This window comes from Toxorhynchites rutilus, chromosome 2, assembly GCF_029784135.1.
Source record: "Toxorhynchites rutilus septentrionalis strain SRP chromosome 2, ASM2978413v1, whole genome shotgun sequence".
NCBI lineage: Eukaryota > Metazoa > Arthropoda > Insecta > Diptera > Culicidae > Toxorhynchites > Toxorhynchites rutilus.
In genome coordinates, this window is record NC_073745.1 from 297478040 (window position 1) to 297497708 (window position 19669).

At 35.9% G+C, this 19669-nt stretch overlaps 1 protein-coding gene across 11 annotated transcripts in view; it reads right to left on the minus strand.

Annotated features, from left to right (window-relative positions):
* The window catches only part of LOC129771754 (potassium voltage-gated channel subfamily H member 6), a 405800-nt gene that overhangs the window by 143266 nt on the left and 242865 nt on the right, over nt 1–19669 (minus strand). The gene's annotated exons all lie outside the window — the stretch shown is intronic.

Below are 19669 nucleotides of genomic sequence, written 5' to 3' on the forward strand. Positions count from 1 at the left end.
GAGCCCCTCAAATGTGCTGCCAGACATTTGGCATTTATTCTAAATTCCCTTAACTCTCCTGTTCTCGCGTGCAAAATCATAACTCGTATACTCGCGCACGGTGTCACAGACCGAAAGTTGAACTTCTCTGTAATATTGATATTGTATATTTACTAGGCTTTGTTGATATTTATTTGAAGAAGAGGGTACAATTGAATGAAAAAACTCCAGAAAATATATTTATTTCATCTTCATTCAGTTTTAGTAGTCATCTAACTCAGCCTCCTCAAAACAGAGTAATTTTTAATACTCCAACATAAATAACGAAATTCGACGTTTTTCCTGTTATTAATTGAAAGTAAGCAACTAAATGAGGGGCTTAGAATGAAAGGGGTGTAAGTGATTTGATCGATTTATCTACATCGACCTTCTCTTTTGGTCATAAGTTAGCTACAAATACATTCCCAGCTGTATTTGACAATGGAGATGATAGGTCAGAGCCTCATCTATCGGATATTATCGAACACATTTTTCTACATTTCTTGCAGTTGTAGCGTGTTTTTCGGTTTTTTTCGAACAGAAGAATGTATAACGACCTTCTTACCAGTTACCAGATGATAAAAGTTCTGGAATTTAAAGTTTTTATATTTCTAATATTCTTTGTCTCTGTTTCCTTGTAAACTAAAAAATAATGCCTGTTTTTTATGGGACATAAAAAGATGGTATAAAAGGATTTCTAGGAACTTCCTGCGATTTGTATTCTTGTCGATAGTGTTCATCCCATGTATCATAAAAAAAACATCCCCGAAACTGTGACTGTAAAAAAATAACTATAAATCACCAATTACTTTATAGTTTACAGTTCACAATTCTTCCACAAGTGCATTTCTTTCACAAGTGTGTATATATATGACCATTGTATTTAACGAATAACTATACGAAAGTCAAACATTTGTATGTTTCTTTTGCACGTATGAATATAACAACGAATAATAAATGAATCCGTTCAATCCGGTGACCAAAAAAGACTAAAATTAAATAAGAATAGTTCGGTAATGATCTTATGCATTATATTCAATAAATATTCCACGTCACTAACATTAATTTTTACATTTCATTTAACAATATTCTAAAATAGGAAAAAGGATCGGAGTCTCAGACCGGAAGTGTTAAAAAAGTGATACGCGTCCCCTTCGTACTAACACATGCGACACGCTAAACGATGACAAACGACAAATAACAAAGCTAGACAGAATCGCAAAGTCGTAGAGTTGATGTTTTCTGAGAAATGAACGAATTATTGATTTCTCGATCTGACAGACCTATGCGCGAGTATAGGAGTGTTAATAACCAGATATTAGGCCATATGAATAAAAAAAAAAATCACCTTTACTTTACTTCATTCGAGCAGTCGAGCAGTGAGATTAAGTTTTTACTACGTTTGGTATGAATAAAATTAACAACTAAGTATTTACTTTTCGAAAATGGATGATAAGCTGATTTCGTATGAATAAAACAGCATTTATCAAGTATATACTTCGTAATTATCAGGTGTGCTCATGGGCATACTTTGGATCTGAAAATACATTCATTCGTTTTGATGTTATAGCCGATTTATGTTTAATGCTGCTATCTTGCGCTTGAAGTTAAATAAGTTAATAATCCGCATTGATGGCATTGAGCTTCGTTTACTAGTTTAGGGGAGCGTAAAAAAATTGATTGATTTTCAGGCGGAATGAACACGTTTATAAAATTCAAATTATGAGTGAAAAATAACCCTTCCGTACCAAATTAGCATTCTGTTTAAATGAAAAACACTTTTGTTTGCAGGTGGTGAAAAAATCTTGTACGAAAATTGTTTCTGAAGACAGCTTTATATTATAATGAAAAGTTTCAGTAATGTTGGGAATGTATAGACAAAGGGTTAAATAAAAGTCGGAAAAAAGTGTTTTTAAGTGACTAAATAACATGATGAAAATTTTCATTCAAATTTTAACATTTAAAAACTGGCTTCGTGTCTTCTAATCTGACAGGTATTACACTAACGAGATAGGGACCCAAATCATGATCCCTAATTGAAAGTCGCCACCAGACGCCGACACTATTCCTTTGTCATCGCGAATACACGCTTTGTCCAAAAAAACCTCGAACATAGTTTTTATTTTGTCAAACATCTATCAACTGATTGTTTAGGTTTCGTTTTTTTTGGACAAAGCGTGAATTTGCGATGAAAAAGGAATAGTGTCGACGTCTGTTGACGTCTTTCAATTAGGGACCATACTTTGGGTCCCTATCTCGTTAGTGTAATACCTATCATATTAGAAGACACGAAGCCAGTTTTCAAATGTTAAAATTTGAATGAAAATGTTCACATCATGTTATTTAATCACTTAAAACACTTTTTCCGACTTTTATTTAACCCTTTGTCTATACATTTCCAACATCATTACTGAAACTTTTCATTATAATATAAAGTTGTCATCAAAAACAATATCGTACAAGATTTTTTCACCACCTGCAAACAAAAGTGTTTTTCATTTAAACAGAATGCCAAATTGGTACGGGAAGGTTATTTTTCATTCATAATTTAAATTTTAAAAACGTGTTCATTCCGCCTGAAAATCAATCATTTTTTTTACGCTCCCCTAAACTAGTAAACGAAGGTCAATGCCATCAATGCGGATCGTTAACTTGTTTAACTTCAAGCGCAAGATAGCAGCATTAAACATAAATCGGATATGACATCAAAACGAATGATAGTGTTTTCAGATCCAAAGTATGCTCATGATCATACTTGATAATAACGAAGTAAATACTTGATGAATGCTGTTTTATTCATACGAAATCAGCTAAACATCCATTTTCGAAAAGTAAATACTTTGTTGTTTCTTTTATTCATACCAAACGTAGTAAAAACTTAATCTCACTGCTCGACTGCTCGAATGAAGTAAAGTAAAGGTGAATTTTGTTTTTATTCATACGGCCTATTGCCTCTTCAGGGTGTCATTCGTTTGGGACTGATAAATTCTCTCATGACCGGGAACTTTCCAGTATTCGAGTTCAAATAAGTTCTAGGAGAATGAAATTTCCGCACTGTCCTTAAAAATAAACTTCATCGCATTTTGATTATCCAATTCAGAAACATAGTTCAACACGCTACCGTCTCACCGTTTGCTGTTTACTGTTTTACCAAACAAAATCATCAGAGCTTTGGTCAATAGTTATAACCGGGCGTAACAAAAACATTGGAAGTGCTGTCCAAACTGTAACCTTACTGAAATATTATGTTTCGATTGAACCTCTGCGTCGGTGTATCGAAGGTCGTGAAGCAAAATTCGTCGTCAAGTTTAACAACGTTCAGTTGAGTGTCGAAAGCGAGAAATGTGTTTATCGAAGGCATCAATACTCATGGTTTGTTTTGCCAGGCGGAAGCCGGATTTACGACGAGCATTAATTTTGATTATTATTATTGAAACGATGCGCACTGAGGTAGCCACTAGTTCGGCTCTGAGGCGAATATAATTTTCCAGCACACGATGACATGACTAGGAGAAGTTGAAAAGAATGCATGAGAAACTATTTATTTTTCCAGTTGGGGAGCATTGAATTATACGTAAATGCCACATAAAAAGTTTTTCATTCGTTCCTCGAACCACAAAACAGGTATCGACGATAGCCAATACCACGAATCAAGGAAACCGAATATAAACGCTCACTGGTATTGCTTGGGAACGTAGTGCTGCCTCCTGCCCCGTGTATATAGTAGTAGTACTACTACTAATAATCAATACTTAATGGGAAAGACGTTCGATTTTTTACTGTCTCCATTGAAATGTTATGCAACCGTAAATAAACACATGTTTGGTTTTGCCTCCGAACCACATGCCAAAACATTCGCGACACCAAATTACCCACTTCTGTTCGGGTGCACTGTCCGCCGTTGTAAACAAAAAAATGTTTGCTGACGGTCAATTTTATCAGCCGCCAAAATTGCTACGCCATCACGTTTTATTACGACCACATTATAGTTGGTGTCCTTTTGGGTTGTAACGCCTGACCACCCTCGAGTAGTCGCCACCGCCGCCGCCGCAGGAGACTTGCTTCATCACATGTCCAAACCCCCCCAATGAGTCACATTGCCAGACTCCCCCGTGGTATCAGTCTCTCATTTTCTCTCTCTCTCGGTTATTTTCTTTTTTTTGTTTTTATCATTTGTGAAAATTGCGTCGCGTAGAAAAGAGAAACCCTCTCGTGCCAGAACTAGGGACGACTATGGAAGGCTCTCCAACACACTCCTAGCAGGAAAATAGAGTGGAGACACACATAATAGAGCTTTCATCTTCACTCCGCTAGGCTGAATACGGAACGCAACATAGAACCATCCCCCAGGCAGCAAGAAAACATGGTGGAGGCTATCAGGCACAATTTTTCTTTGTGGGTCCAGACGTTTGCTATGCCAAGCATCCGGCAGATCCGCTGGAATCGGTTCCGGTGGGGATACTCAACGAACTTTGCTGTTTTGCTAGCCTACACAAAAATTTCTAATTTCAATTTGAGATCACTAAACACTAAACACACTGTTGGAGTGCACCACTAAGTTATATACACTGAGCGCTACTGCGGTCCGGCCCCTGCTGGTGCGCTAGGGAACATCACAATTGCTAGTTTGTACGCGTCGGAGGAGCGTTAAACTGCTGCCAAAATTGGTGGAGCGCATTTCTCGTCACCATCCGCGACATTCGGGGGCCCTTTGTTGGCAACCAACGAAACCACACACACTGCACTTTGTTGAGCTGCAAAAATTTTGCTGGCTTCAGAGCTTTGAGCTACATGGACTTGGACAGTTTTCTTCACTTGAGCGGCATGGGGTAAAAAGTGTGTCCTAACGGTAACAATTTTCGCTCTTGACTAAGCCGAGCCTGTTTCGTGCGAGGCAGTGAGAAAAATCTTGCCGCCGCGAATGGATGTGAGTGTGGTAGCGGAAGTGGCCACGCGCTCTCACGCCAAGTGAACGTGTGTTCGTGATTCGTCCTGCCACCAGGCGGCAGTGGCGTTTTTGTGTGTATCCATTTCCCTCCCGAACGCGGAGAACGGAAGAGAAAATCGGAGAGAGTGTTTTGCCCTCTTTTTCCCAAGCTCACGCTCGGCTTTAGTCTTGGGTGGAAAATACAAATCGTTTCAGGAGTCTGTTATGTCTGCTGTTGTCCATTGGACACATAATGATCAGCATCTTCTTGGGATGGCTTATACTGATGGATGTTGGCCAAGTTTCTCACATGAACGTGGGGCTACAAAGTTTATAACCGAACGAAGGAAAAGAGTCTGGTGAGTGACATATGGTCGCCACTTGTATCATCCCCAAAACACACATACGCTAATCGTGAGTGTGTGATACAGGGCGGTTCGGGTTGGCACTCACATTTGCCGGATGATGCCATCGCGAGGAACAAATTGTGCTCGGTGCATGTGTGTATTTGGGTTTGAAAAGATACCTAATTTCTCGTCCTCGCTTTGTTTTTGGTTTTGTGAGAATAGTGAAAAATCTATTTACCCGGAAGGGTGAGTGAACTGCACTGTTGTGTGTGTTGTTCCACTTGGCGTTGCAAGAGAGCATCCTTTCTTTTTGTGCCCCTTCGTTCATTTGATTGGGTTCACTCAGCAATAGCTGTGCATGAGCCGTATTAAATCTTCTAATGTACTACGTTTAGCTACGTTCAACAGGAAGATATAGGGTGTAAAATGAGAATCTGATCATTTAACATGTAACTCGACCATTTCCTAATAGATCACAGAAATGTTTGCATCAATCGATTGGAAATATTTCTATGCACCATCACAAAAAAAAAAACAAATAAAGTGTTCTGAAACTAGCTATCGAACTGTTGAAAATGTCAAGCTTTATCTAGCCATCTCTCATTTTGAGCAGCTGAATTTAGAAATTCTAGAGAAGAATACTGAGTTTTGACGTAGGACTGCATCTTTGATTTCTATATAGTTCTACACAATGATGGCTAAAAAGGTTAAAACTCCTAATCTTACATCATCTCACAAAGTCGTCTGAGCTTTGCCAAAGCTCACATGAGCCGATAGTGGGACATGGTATTTTATGACAAAGATGGTTGTCAAAAAAATATATTCTGCTATACAGTAATGCTTTTAAATCCGGACGCTTTTTAATCCGGACACTTTTTCATTTTATTCAAATCATGCCAAAATTATAACATTTTTTGGAATGTTGAATTAATGTCACTGATAGTTACTATTGTGTCAATATAGATTAGTGTCAAATATGATGCCTAGCTGTTTAATCCATGTCCGGAATAAAAAGCACATCCCGAAGATGATTTTAAATCCGGACGGATCAAAAGTTAACGATTAAATTTCTTATTGAAGTAGTGGCAAAAGAGTTTGTTAAAAGCCCTAATATGGAGTATGGAGCAACGATTTTCGATTCGGTGACCATAAAACTCTTCGGTATACAGGAAATACTCGATTATCCGGAGACTCGATTATCCGGGATTCGATTATCCGGAATTTTAGACTCGATTATCCGGAGTATTTTATTTTTGATTTTCGGAAATTTTGAATAATTTGTATAATAATTCCATATTGAATAGTCAATATGGGTATCAAATGAAAGGGCTTGACTAGTAGGATACAGTTATTTATGAAAACTGCAAATCCAAAATGGCCGCCACCACAAGATAGCGGATTACATATTTTCTCAGAACCCCGTCAATAAGGGTATCAAATGAAAGGGCTTGACTAGTAGAATACAGTTATTTATGAAAAATGCAAATCCAAGATGGACGCCACCACAAGATAGTGCCATATTTTTTTTCCCAACCCCTTCAATATGGGTATCAAATGAAAGAGCTTGACTAGTAGAACACAGTAGATCATGAAAAATACAAATCCAAGATGGCCGCAGTTCCCAAATAACTGATTACTTTTTAATGGTTTCATTCAGCTTGCCCTGTTTGTATGTATGTTTGAGTGTTCGTAGGATTGCCCCACATTAATTGAAATTTGACCCTGTTCCTGATCACTGATTGATCTGAAATTTGGAGCATACCTTTAATTCTATTGCCATTATAAAACTGCGTATTCCATGATCTTGAAAAATACAATTTAGCCGCCGCTAAAAAATGGCTCAATGGCTTGACTTGGTGAATACACTACATTATCAACAACACAAACATGAATGAAGGAACGGATGTGATAACTACTAACTGTTACTTGTCTAATTATTTTCTAGCTTTTAGTACATTAATTCGTATAACCTCAAAAGCTGTTTTTTTTATTTTATTTTCTAGTTTTTAGTAAATTATCTGTACCATTAGCATACTACAATGGTATCTCTACAATAGAACCATTCAACTTTTTTTAAATTTTTATTTTTTACCTAACTTTCTTCGGAATATTTTAATTATTTACTGTATTCTATTAGTCAAATCATTTTATTTGATAACAATACAGGGTAACTTCGATATAACGTACATTTTACTTTTAAAATTGTACGTTGTATCGAATTGTACGTTAAATCGAAACTTAATAAAGAACTCAGAAACGTAGCTTATGTTACTTTATTGTGTTGCTGTTTGAGTAAGGTTAATGGATAAATTTAACTAGAAGACAAAGCCAACCTTTCTCATGATGTTTCTCTTCGTACTGTTGATTAAAATTTGATTTATTTAGAATCCAAAATCACAAAACAGTTGTACTTCGGGATTGGTTAAAAGTACAAACCAAGCTTTAGTATCAAAATACAGATAATTCATTGTTCTTTCAGAAAAATACTATTCAAAAAATTATTCCTTTGGACTTTGAAAATGTGTACGTTATAACGAGGGTACGCTATATCGAAGTTTCCCTGTATTGAGAGGAATGCAAAAAATACATAGTCGACTATTTAGTGGCGGTGTTGCCTTTTGGAATTTATGTTGTTCATAATGTAATCTATTCTCCAAGTCAAGCCATTCAGCCATTTTTTAGGGGCGGCCAAATTGAATTTTCAAGCAGTTTTATAATGGCAGTATAATTAAAGGTATGTTCCAGATTTCAGAACAATCAGTGATCAGGAACGGGGTCAAATTTCAATTAATGTGGGGCACTCCTACAAACACTCAAACATACATACAAACAGGGCAAGCTGAATGAAACCATTAAAAAGTAATCAGGTATTTGCGGACTGTGGCCATCTTGGATTTGTTTTTCATGATCTGCTATGTTCTACTAGTCGAGCAGTTTCATTTGATACCCATATTGATGTGGTTTTGAAAAAAATATATATATTAGGCACCATTTTGTGGTGGCGGCCATTTTGGATTTGCATTTTTAATAAATAACTGTGTTCTTCTAGTCAATCCCTTTCATTTGATACAGGTCAGACTGGATTATATGAAGACTCGATTATATGTGATTCGATTATATACAATTTTGGACTCGATTATATACAGTTTGGAAAAAAATATTTTTTTTTATATTTCAAATATGACTTATTTCAAGAAGCAATGTAACCTTTCAACGTTAAGGTGAAATTTGAGTGGCTATTACATGTACAGTGGGGTAAAAATAGTGATTTTTTGAGATTTTGCTGGATTTTACCAGGAATTTTTATATCGATATTGCAGCCAAATTAAGAAAGATAGAATTTGGGTGTCAAAGAACAAATTGTAGAGTGATTTGAGAGCTTCAATTTAATTGATAGGAACAATCCAATTAGTACAATTTTTAGGATAAAAGTAATAATAACACATCAAAAATTATAAGCTTTTAAGTTTTTCATTTCCAAAATGTTATTAAAATACACTAATTTAGTTGTTCCACTACTATACCCTATACTAAATTTTCTCATCTTTCAAAAGAAGGCAACAGAGTTGTCTTCCGTAGCGTACTTTTTAATGTAAAGCCAGTTTGAGGCAACAGAGTCCGAAACAGAAAAAAAGCTCTATAACTCTGGCATTGTTGAAATTCGAACATATGCGTAGAAGGATTTTTTTCATCAAATATGATTGCCCATCACCTCCTCAGAGAATCTGGATAAATTTATTTTTTTCATGTTAGAAAGGTGTTTTCTGACTTTAAGGGGATGAATCAAAAATCAAATTCTTTTTTATATTCAAAAAACAAAAAATACATGCAAAAAAAACGAATAAAAAATTTTTTTTTGACTCGAGAATTCGATTATCCGGAGTGAAAAAATAATCAATACTCCGGATAATCGAGTCCAACCTGTACTCGATTATATGACCCGTTTGTATGTACGTGGGTAACTTTGTAACTTTGTCTATAGCGCTGTCCCACATTAATAGAAATTTAACCCCCTTCCTGTTGACCGATCGTTCTGAAATTTGGAACACACCTTTATCTCTGTAGTCATTATAAAACTGCGTATTTCAAAATGACCGCCACTACAAAATGGCACCACATATATTTATGAAAGGGCTTGATTTGCATAATTCAGTTATTTATCTCTATCTGCATATATAAAAATGGATTTCTGTCTGTCAGCCTGTCTGTCTGATTCTTTTGGACTCGGAAACTACTGAACCGATCGACATGAAAATTGGTATGTAAGGGTTTTTGGGGTCGGGGAAGGTTCTTATAATAATTCGAGACCCCTTCCCCTCTCTAAGGGAGTGCTGCCATACAAATGAAACACAAATTTCTGCATAACTCGAAAACTAATCAAGCAAATGGAGCTGAATTTGGCATGTGAAGATTCTAGGGAGCACTTATCAAGCAAACGAATCCAAATTTGGCATGTGAAGGTTTTAGGGGACAAGAAACATTTCTTAGGTGGTTCAACACTCCTCCTACCTATCTAAGGGGGGGCTACCATAGAAATGAAACATATATTTGTGCATAACTCGAGACCTAATCAAGAAATGGAACAAAATTTGGCATATGGGAGTTTTAGGGAGCAATAAATGTTTTTATGGTGGTTTGACACTCCTTTCTCCTTTCTAAAGAGGGAGCGAGGAGGGTGCTGAACAACTCGAGAACTAATCAAACAAACGGAATTAAGCTTAGCATATAGAGGTTTTAGTACTGCTTAGAGTTTTACTACTACCAAACGTAAGGAACGTGATTGCGATACATTCGAAATGTTTTCGCATAACAGTCGATTTCTTTAGCAATGAGATTTTTTTCCTAAATGGAACGATGACTATCATTTTCATTTGCCACTTCGTAGAATCTGGTCCAAAAGCAGTTTCGTCACTTTCGCTTCGTTTAATTTGATTTGTGTCGAAGTAAGTGTACCCTTTCTCAATTTTTTTTTACAAAAATCATACTTTATTTCTCGTAGAGAATGATCAAGAAATAACAGGGTTTTGGTAAACAATAACACTCATAATAAAAATGGCAATGGGAATGCCTTCATATAATTTAGGCTTGGCAGCGAATGGGTTAACTCGATTAGTATGGAAATTATTACAATATATCCACAAAAATTTCATCATTGTACAAGAAAATGTAGTAGTAGTTTCTCACAGTTTCGTCCTCGCAAATAAAGAGCCAAATATCCGGCCGCCGGATATCCGGCTACCCGGCCTCGAAGCTTGTCGGATATTCGGTATCCGGTATCCAGCCAAACTACTTTCCGTTTCATCACTAGTTTCTGTGGTAGTTCGGCACTCCTCTCTCTTCTCTAAGGGGAGGCTACCATACAAACGAAACACAATTTTCTGTATAGCTTGAAAACTAATCAATCAATTGGAGCCAAATTTAGCATGTGAAGGTTTTTGAATATCAGAAATGTTTCTATGATGGTATTACACCCTTCTCTCCTCTGAAATGTGTTACATGTTATTCGCAAGTGGTTGAAAAATCTTGAACGAGAATTGTGTCTGAAAATAAACTGATATTATAATGACGAGTTTTGGTAAAAGTACAAAAAATTTTATAGTAAAAGTTAGGTAGATTAAAAAAGCAATTCATGATCAGTTCTGCGATTGGACCTATGAACGTGCGCTTAGTAAGAAAACGTGAATTCTATAACGAAAAATAAATTTTGGGCGGTACGAAGTTTGCCGGGTCAGCTAGTGAAAAATATAAATCCAATTTACACATAACATGCCGAGGGGTACGGGTTCGATTCCCATTCTAATCGGGGGAATTTTTCGCCAAAGAAATTTCCTCCGACTTGTACTGTAGTGACACGTATTCAAGAGATTGCCACTCAGAATGCATTCAAGGCGTGTTATTTGGCATAGAAATCTTAACTAAGTACTAATTAAAATGACACAAGTAATGTTACGTTGAGACGGCGAAGCTTTTCTAGGAACGTTAGTGCCATTTAAGAAGAAATCCAAGATGGCGGCCGCTACAAAATGGCGGATTACATATTATAGATAATATGCTAAAAGCCATAAAAGAATTAAGGAAGTAGCAGTTAGTAGTTATCACACCCCTTCCTTCATTAATCTTGAGCATTGATGAGACTAAAATAAAATTCATTTGATACCCATATTAATGGGGTTTCGAAAAAATATATATGGTGCCATTTTGTAGTGTAGTCCATTTTGGATTTTTAATTTTCATCAATAACTGAATTCTACTATTCAAGCCTTTTCATTTGATACCCATATTGATAAGGTTTGGAAAAAATATGGCGCCATTATGTGGTGAGCGTCCGGATTTCGATGCATTACTATATACTCTAAGGAAAAGTTCTTCTACATTGACGGCCTTTTTATTACTTTCAACTATACTATGTTATTTTCAAGAACGAAAAATAGTACAATTTGGATCGTCCTGATGGTTGCATCGAGTGCTGACGTGATTTATGGAAAGAGGAACTTTGGTGGAGGATTGTGCATGGTTTGGGCGGGATTCTGTGTAACCGGAAAAGTCAAGATAGCTTTCAAATCCTTTTAAAAAAATAGCAAGAATCACATACATGTTATGGATTCCTTTCTCTTACCGTTTTTGCGTAGATATCGACGCAAAAAATCCAAATAATGTCGCTAGTCATACCAGCAAGGAAACCAACAATGGATTAGGGATCAAAAAGTTCACTTATTGGACTGGCCGGATCGCTCTACAGACTGGAATCTTGTTGAAAGTCTTTGGGGAAACAAAGTACGCAGAATCTACGCTGAGGGAAAGCAGTACACCACGGTTGATCGCAATTTCGGAGTCATGGGAAAATATAGAGAAATCCGTTCTGCAGAATTTGGTAAATAGTATACACACACGAACTTTCCAGGTTATTTATCGAAATGGCAAGGTTACCTATTATTGACATGTAAATCTGCCGATTGTTTTGAATTTTTCATTGACAACACTTGAAAGTTTTGAAATTGTCCTTTAAAAACTGAACAGCTTTTCAGCTGTTTAGGCCCAATCATGTTTAAGTCCAATAAATGAACAAACGGCTCTTTTGAACGAAATTGACGTTAAATATACTTTATCCTAAGCATTCAACAATGAATGAAAATATCTTGTTGAAATTTTAACTGTTTGTGTTACAACGAAATATTTTCAAGGTGGTCTTATAGAAGTATGACAGAGTGTATATACCATTAGATGGAAAATTTATCCAACAATTTTTCCCGAAACATCAGCAGTGGAACAGATGAACAGTTTGACGTATAAAAGAGGTAGGTATGTTTTGCGAGCGAATGCGAAGGTAAATCATGTATTATGAATTGTTTCTTTCAGCTTGGTTCCCGTGAATGTTGTATGCAACACAAAATTGTGTGCAATAATTCGTTCTATCAAATAAATTAGACAAGGTGTTTTCAAATTTTTTTATGGCAGAGCACTTTTTATAGCAAAAATATTTGACGGAGCACTTGCATTTTTTAATCAATAAAACAAATCCTATTTGCATTGACATTACCCAACTAGAAACAAATCTATTTCGGTTGCGCGTTTCAGTTACACGACATCTCACCCGGAGCATGCAAGATAAATCATTATATGCCCAGTGAAATAAAATTAAAGAATGTTTTTTTTTTCAAGGTGGGTTTTCAGGTGGGAGCATTTGCTATAACTTCGCGAAGCACAAATTTCCCGCGGAGCACCATTTGAAAACCCCTGAATTAGACGTTCAGTCAATGTGTAGGAATAATGTTACTTCCCCATAAACTTCATACTCAAATTATTCAATGACGACTTTTTTTTGTTAACCGATCCACATATACTTCGTCTACCATTCCTCCCTGTTGTGTGTTACACTGATACTCATTAATCAGTTTCAGTTTGATCTAAGAATGAGAATTGAAAATATAAGAATTTCAACTGTATGCAAATCGCTTCAAATCGCCGAAAAGAATCCAGGATTTCGACAATTTATTTTGGGATCGCCGGAGTAAGGTGCATACTTAAAAGTTAGGGTAATCTACTATAAACCTATTTTAGAAAATTTGTTACTTTTGAGCCGCTGAGATGACAGATTTCCGGTCTGTTACTAGTAAATTAATGGTATTAAAGTGATACTTCTGAACTGCACCCCAAATGTGTTCGTTTGGGCGAAACTTTCAATTAAATTATTTAATCATGGTTTGAGGTGTCGAGATCAAAGGGACACTGCTGCTTATATAGTTATTTGAAAGCTGAAAACAACTAGAACAAATGAAAATATTTGAAAGAATTTTCCAATTTAGATTGTAAATTGTGCTCCAAATGTCTTCTTTCAGCCGAAAACTTTGAAAAATTAGATTTTATATTGGGTGTGCAATTTAATTCAAACCGATTTTTGCATGAAAAACACGTTTAATTGAGTAATAACATTAAATAATATGTTATTCAAAGTATTGGCCATCGCTAGCGAGTAGTTTTACACATCATGCTGCCAATTTATGGACGCCATCGCGAAGGAAGCGTTCATCTTTTGAAACCAAGCATGAATCCAGCCAATTTTAGATACCCTGTTCTGAAGTAAAGCGTTCAGCATCGATCGATCGAATGGTAGTCGGAATAGGCAAGGTCTGGGTTATAATACGGGTAAATCAGAATCTCCCATCCTCTATTTTCCAAATAGTTTTTAACCCGAACAGCAACATTTCCGATTTCGAATATGCACCATAATGCTGTATAATTTGTTGCCATTTAAAAGCTAGCTTCATAATACCTCTATCATAGAAGTTTTAGTTCTTCTTGGCAATAAAATTGTAATAATCGATTTTCACAATCTCCTCTTGATCCCAATTTCTTATTACTCAGGATGTTTTGCGAGGAAAAGATGTAAGGTTCCAAATCGTTCCCAACTAAGCTTGCAGAGATTTTGACAAGTCACTATAGACGTGGGTGACTTGCGCTGTAATGATGGAACACAACACCTCTTCTTTAGGGCAATTCTGGCCTTTCCTGCTCAATCGCTGGCTTCAAACGGTTACATTGTTGACAGTCTGATATCTGAATTCAATGTACTGCACTGAAAAAATAAATAAAAACTATTACTATCACAGTATCGGCACCATAAACACGATTCACAATTTCAGCGACCTGCATTTTCGTCTTTATCAAAGAAAAACTGTAAAATGTGCCACATATTTTATTTGTGACTTTCATTGTTGAGGGTGTCAAGGGTATCTCATAACTGAATGGTTAAAAAAATATTTTTGTTTCTATTTACAAAGTATATTTGGTAGATGCAACAATAACAATTGATGTGAAGGCATAACAGTATATACAGGGTCTTTTAGATTAAACGCTCACGCAACCAATTTTTATAACTACCACAAAAGTGAACCGATTTTTATTTTTAAAAAACGAAAATGAATCTCATTTTAGGACATTTTCGATTTGACCACCTCTTTTCTCGATAACGCGTTTTAAACGGGGAACAAAATTCTTCATGCACAACTCTAACATTACGACTTCGATGCTGTTGAAAATCCGAGATATTTCTTCTTCATGTTCCTCCAAATTTTGAGGCTTGTTAGCATAGCAACGGTCCTTCACGTACCCCCAGAGGAAGTAATCGACGACGAGAAATGTTGAAATTCTTACCATAAGAGGAGAAAGTTTCATTACGGCTTCGGTTGCCCGAGTAATACGATTTCATGAAAATACACGTTCTTGTAAATTGTACATCTTGGCACTAAAAACCTTTCGATCAGACTGAATGAGTAGCCAAATATTATCGCCCCGAAGTGGGGAATGCAGTGTTACCATCGACGGAGCGAAAAAAAATTATTAGGAGGTATTCGATGTTTTTGCGTGAGCGTTTAATCTGAAAGACCTACAGACCTTTAGGGTCAATACAAAATTAAACATGAAAAACAGGGAAAAGTTATACAGCACAAACTTATCTTATCCTATTCCCCTCATCAGAGCACCGATTCGTTTATCCGGTAGCAAGCTTCCTTTCGCGCATTTTTTTTCGAAATTCTTAACGAAAAGTATGGTTTTGGGTGCCAATAAAAATAGTTATCTCGATTTTTCATTCGGAACGAAATGTTAATTTGCACGATAATATACCCTATGCAAAATATTAGCTCATTAAGACTTCATTTACTGGTGTCACAAACGTTAAAATTTAAGTTTTTTTGAAAAAAGAAAAAACACCGAAAATCAAAAAAAAATTGATACCAAATATCTTAAAATTACATTACTCGTCGAGATTTATACTTATCTCATTTTTTTTGTCAAAAAAAAATTGTTTTGGCACTTGGCCGTTTTCCCGCCTGAAAAATCGATTTTTGACAAAACAAAATTTTGTTGAAATAACTGTAAATCTCGACGTGTCATGCAGTTTTAAAACATTTGGCATCCATTTTTTTGAACCCCGATTTACCATGATTTTTCGGTTTAAAAAAAACTAAAATTTTAACTTCTGCGACACCAGTAAATGAAGTCCGAATGAGCTGATATATTGCATAGGGTATATTATCATGCATATTAACATTTCGTAGCAAGTTCCGAATGAAAAATCGAGATAACTTTTTTCATTGGCACCCGAAACCATACATAAATTTTGCAAGATGACACTAGATCTCGACGTTTCATGCCATTTTAAGACATTTGGCATCAAAATTTTTCTTCAACTCCCTCTTGGGTGATTTTTCGATTTTCAAAAAACTCAAACTATGACCGCTTTTATTGGCACCCTAGTGTACATCATTTTGAAGCTACAACTTTCAGGTATTGGAATATTTTACGTAGATTTTTACTGCGATATTTGCAGAATAACAGTCGATTTTGTAAAGCACAAAAAAATTCCGTTTTTTGCACTTTTTTTTAAAATCGATGCAAAAAAATTAAATATTTTTTTTTTGTCAAAGTAACAAATTATTCTTGTGCAGAATTAATTTGAGTTTTCAAAACTATCTTTCGAATTGCGGTGCGATGGTTTCCTATTGAATAATTCATCATCAAATACGAAGAAGTAATTTTTCACCCAAAAATAACCATGAAATAACTCTGTTTGGGAATGTCCTATAGGAACGTTCTAGGAACCAAATGAAATCTGGTTGAAAAATTGTGTTAGTCCAGAAAATATTTGAAAAAAAAACAGAGAAAACCCTATTTATCATTTCTTCCCGATATTGTTGCCAACTATACTTATACACACCAAGATAAAAAATATCTACATAAAATATTCCAATACCTGAAGTTGTAGCTTCAAAATGATGTTCATATCATCGATATGCGTTGATTTTTCACGAAGTTACAGCATGTCAAAATCCACTTAAAATTTCCGACTTCGCCCTCTGTTCCTCTAATTTTTTTGTCGAGTGTATATCCACTTTTCAACTACGAACACGACCCGATGCAGAAATTACCTTCGTTTGTATTTGGAAACCCAAATTTCGCAAATGTTTTTTGGTTTTATTGTTGTCTGTCGCACAAATCATGAGAAACCCATCTTCTAATCTTCACGATCTAACCCATGTCTCCTGAACCTCGGGAAACGGTTATTTTATCAACGTGTAATTTTTCTACGACTTGATCTCTCATCAAATTTACCACTTTTAAGTTTCCAGAATCACTCATAACATCGCAATTTACATTTCCGATAGGAGGCTCGCCGCGAGCATTTAGTGATATTCTATGCGAATGGGAAGCGGAACACATTTTAGTTTATAGCAAAAAATCAATTATGTCCACAGATCGTAGTTCGTAGGCTTTGTGTCACTATTTTTTGAAAAACGAGAGAAAAATTGAGGCTGAATGAACATCTGTAATTTTGAATTGGGTATTGTTGACAGATGTCAAAAAAAAAACAACAAATGACGACCTGACGGAATTTGAGACAAAACGGTATAGTGCATAAAACATGGTGGTGCTATTTTTATTTCGTTGAGTGTATTATAAAAATTTACTAACAAATAAGAATTATATTACACCTGATTTACACCTGGTTGACTCCCTTTATTATATTAATTGATTGATTAAAACACCTTGATTTTAGGACTCCTCAAGCCAACACTAGATTCTAAATCGAATTCAACTTTACATACAAAGTATGCCTTCGAATAGAACGCATACATCACACCCTGATAACGAACAAGTAGATTAATTGTATATAGAAAGATATATTTTCCAATGACCCATATTATAAGCTAGAGCGGAGGCAAAGATCAACCTGCAAGATGGATGATATTGAAAACTACAAAACCAGCACATTGTGGCTATTTATTTCAATAACATTATATCTTGTTGTGAACGTATATTATCGTCGCTCGGAATTTATTTCTGTTGTGACGAAACAAATAGTTGCATGGAAGGAGTGCGTTTCTCACATTCCGTCTTCGGAGTTTATAATGCAGCATGGGAGATGGGAACGGAATTCAAAGTGCAATTCATGCTATTTTGCTCTCATTGCTACCGTTTTATGATATGGTGAGTTGTCTTGTCAATAGAGAAGAAATTCTTTCAAAAGCATCAATTCATAACGTCATAAAATATTCTCCTTTGGTAGTTCTTTTCTTCTCAAGGAGAAAATAACGTGAAATTTTCGAAATACGACTAGCATTTGCGTTATGGACTCTGCACCGCTTCTACCCATTTTTTCTACTCGACATTTTTACTCTAAAGTGATGTATTAATGTGTGATACATTATCAAATACTGCAAGAAGTTAGTATTTTTATTACGCTCAAACACCTCCAAACTTCACTCTTAATAGCCAACAAGTCGCATTCTCACGTTTTTCACGGTATGCAGAAAGCGTATTCTGAATGCAGATACCGAAACATATTTTTCTGTGAGAAGAGATGTGAAAAGAATTTCTAGACCAAAAACACATAAATAAGTTTGACAACCATGCCATTTCGCCAATACACCGGGCCAATTGTTGGAGAACAAGAGTGGGTGGCCTAGGTCAACAGTGAATGTCATTTGAAGAAAAGCTTATCTCCTTCCACCCACATTAATCTATGAAGGCATGTTCCTTCGTACACTTTTCGATTTTCATTACAGAAAGGAATTCTCTCTGTAAAACAGAACATCCTGTGCATTTAATGAATCACTCATTCATTCAGCTTTCTGCCTAATGCGTTTCGTGTGTATCCATTTCAGCGGGAGAATTGAAGAGAAAGTCGGAGAGAGCGATTTTCCACTTTTTCAATCGCATTGTGTCTAGGCTCACGCTTGGTTTGTTTTTCGTCGTCGGAAATTACGTATCCTTTCAAAAGTTGCTCATTTATGCTATGGGTCATTTATCGAGAGCGTACAGATAGAAGAACGGTTATTATTTGCAATTCGGTTTCTATTGATGAGCATTATTAATGTTTAGAGCCAACCAAACCATGCAAAGCCGTTGAAAATGGACGGTGGGGAAAGTATGTAGCTTAGAAGGTTCTCGTGAGTGGCGTTGGCTCGCTATTAGTATCCTTCCTACACATACTCTTTAATCGTGAGTTACCCATGAATGGTTTGGTCTAGCACTCACGTTCGACGGATGTTATTAGGAGCGTGTTGCAGAAGGAAGAATTGCGCGTAAATTATGTGTATTTAGGACTTAAGCGATTTTAAACCGCTCATTTTTGTCTTTGTTTATGTTTCATTTTAAGCAAGGATTTTTAGTATCAAAGAAGTATATGTTTTAACACAGATTTTGAATGCTCTAAATATGCGTCTCATAATATTGAACGAAAATTACGAAAACGATTACACATGACACACTATGGCGATTCCGTGAAAATGCTAGGGTGAAAACCCACCAAATCACCCCTTCTGGTGAAAAAATCCTTGGCTCAAAACCTATCACCACATTATGTGTGGTAGGCTCTAAAGAACTAACCACACGGTTATATAACCATCGCTTATCTATAAACATAATTTGATTGATAAAAAAAACTAATTCCAACAGATTGTACAGTATAACGGGTAACTGTTTCTCCAAATGTTTTAGTTTCTATCGTCAAAACAAGTTGCCCATTGTTGTTACATAAAACAGCATTGCAGGTGGCGTTTCCAAACTTAATTTCGTTGAATGAAGATTCTGAAAAACGAAAAAGCGAATCATTGCTGCTCTTTTCGAGACACGTGGGAATGAAAGTTTGCAAAAGTTGTGACCGTTGTGGATAATTTTATTTGTGCCTCTAATGCCACTATGGCTAAAAAAAACTGATAACACTAATCAAAAATGACGAGTTATTGACTCTGATAAAGAATTCAATAAATTAGGTCGACTGGAGACTGGTTTAACTTGTAAATGAATTGTGATACAGGTCGGACTCGATTATATACAGACTCGATTATATCTGATTCGATTATATGTGATTCGATTA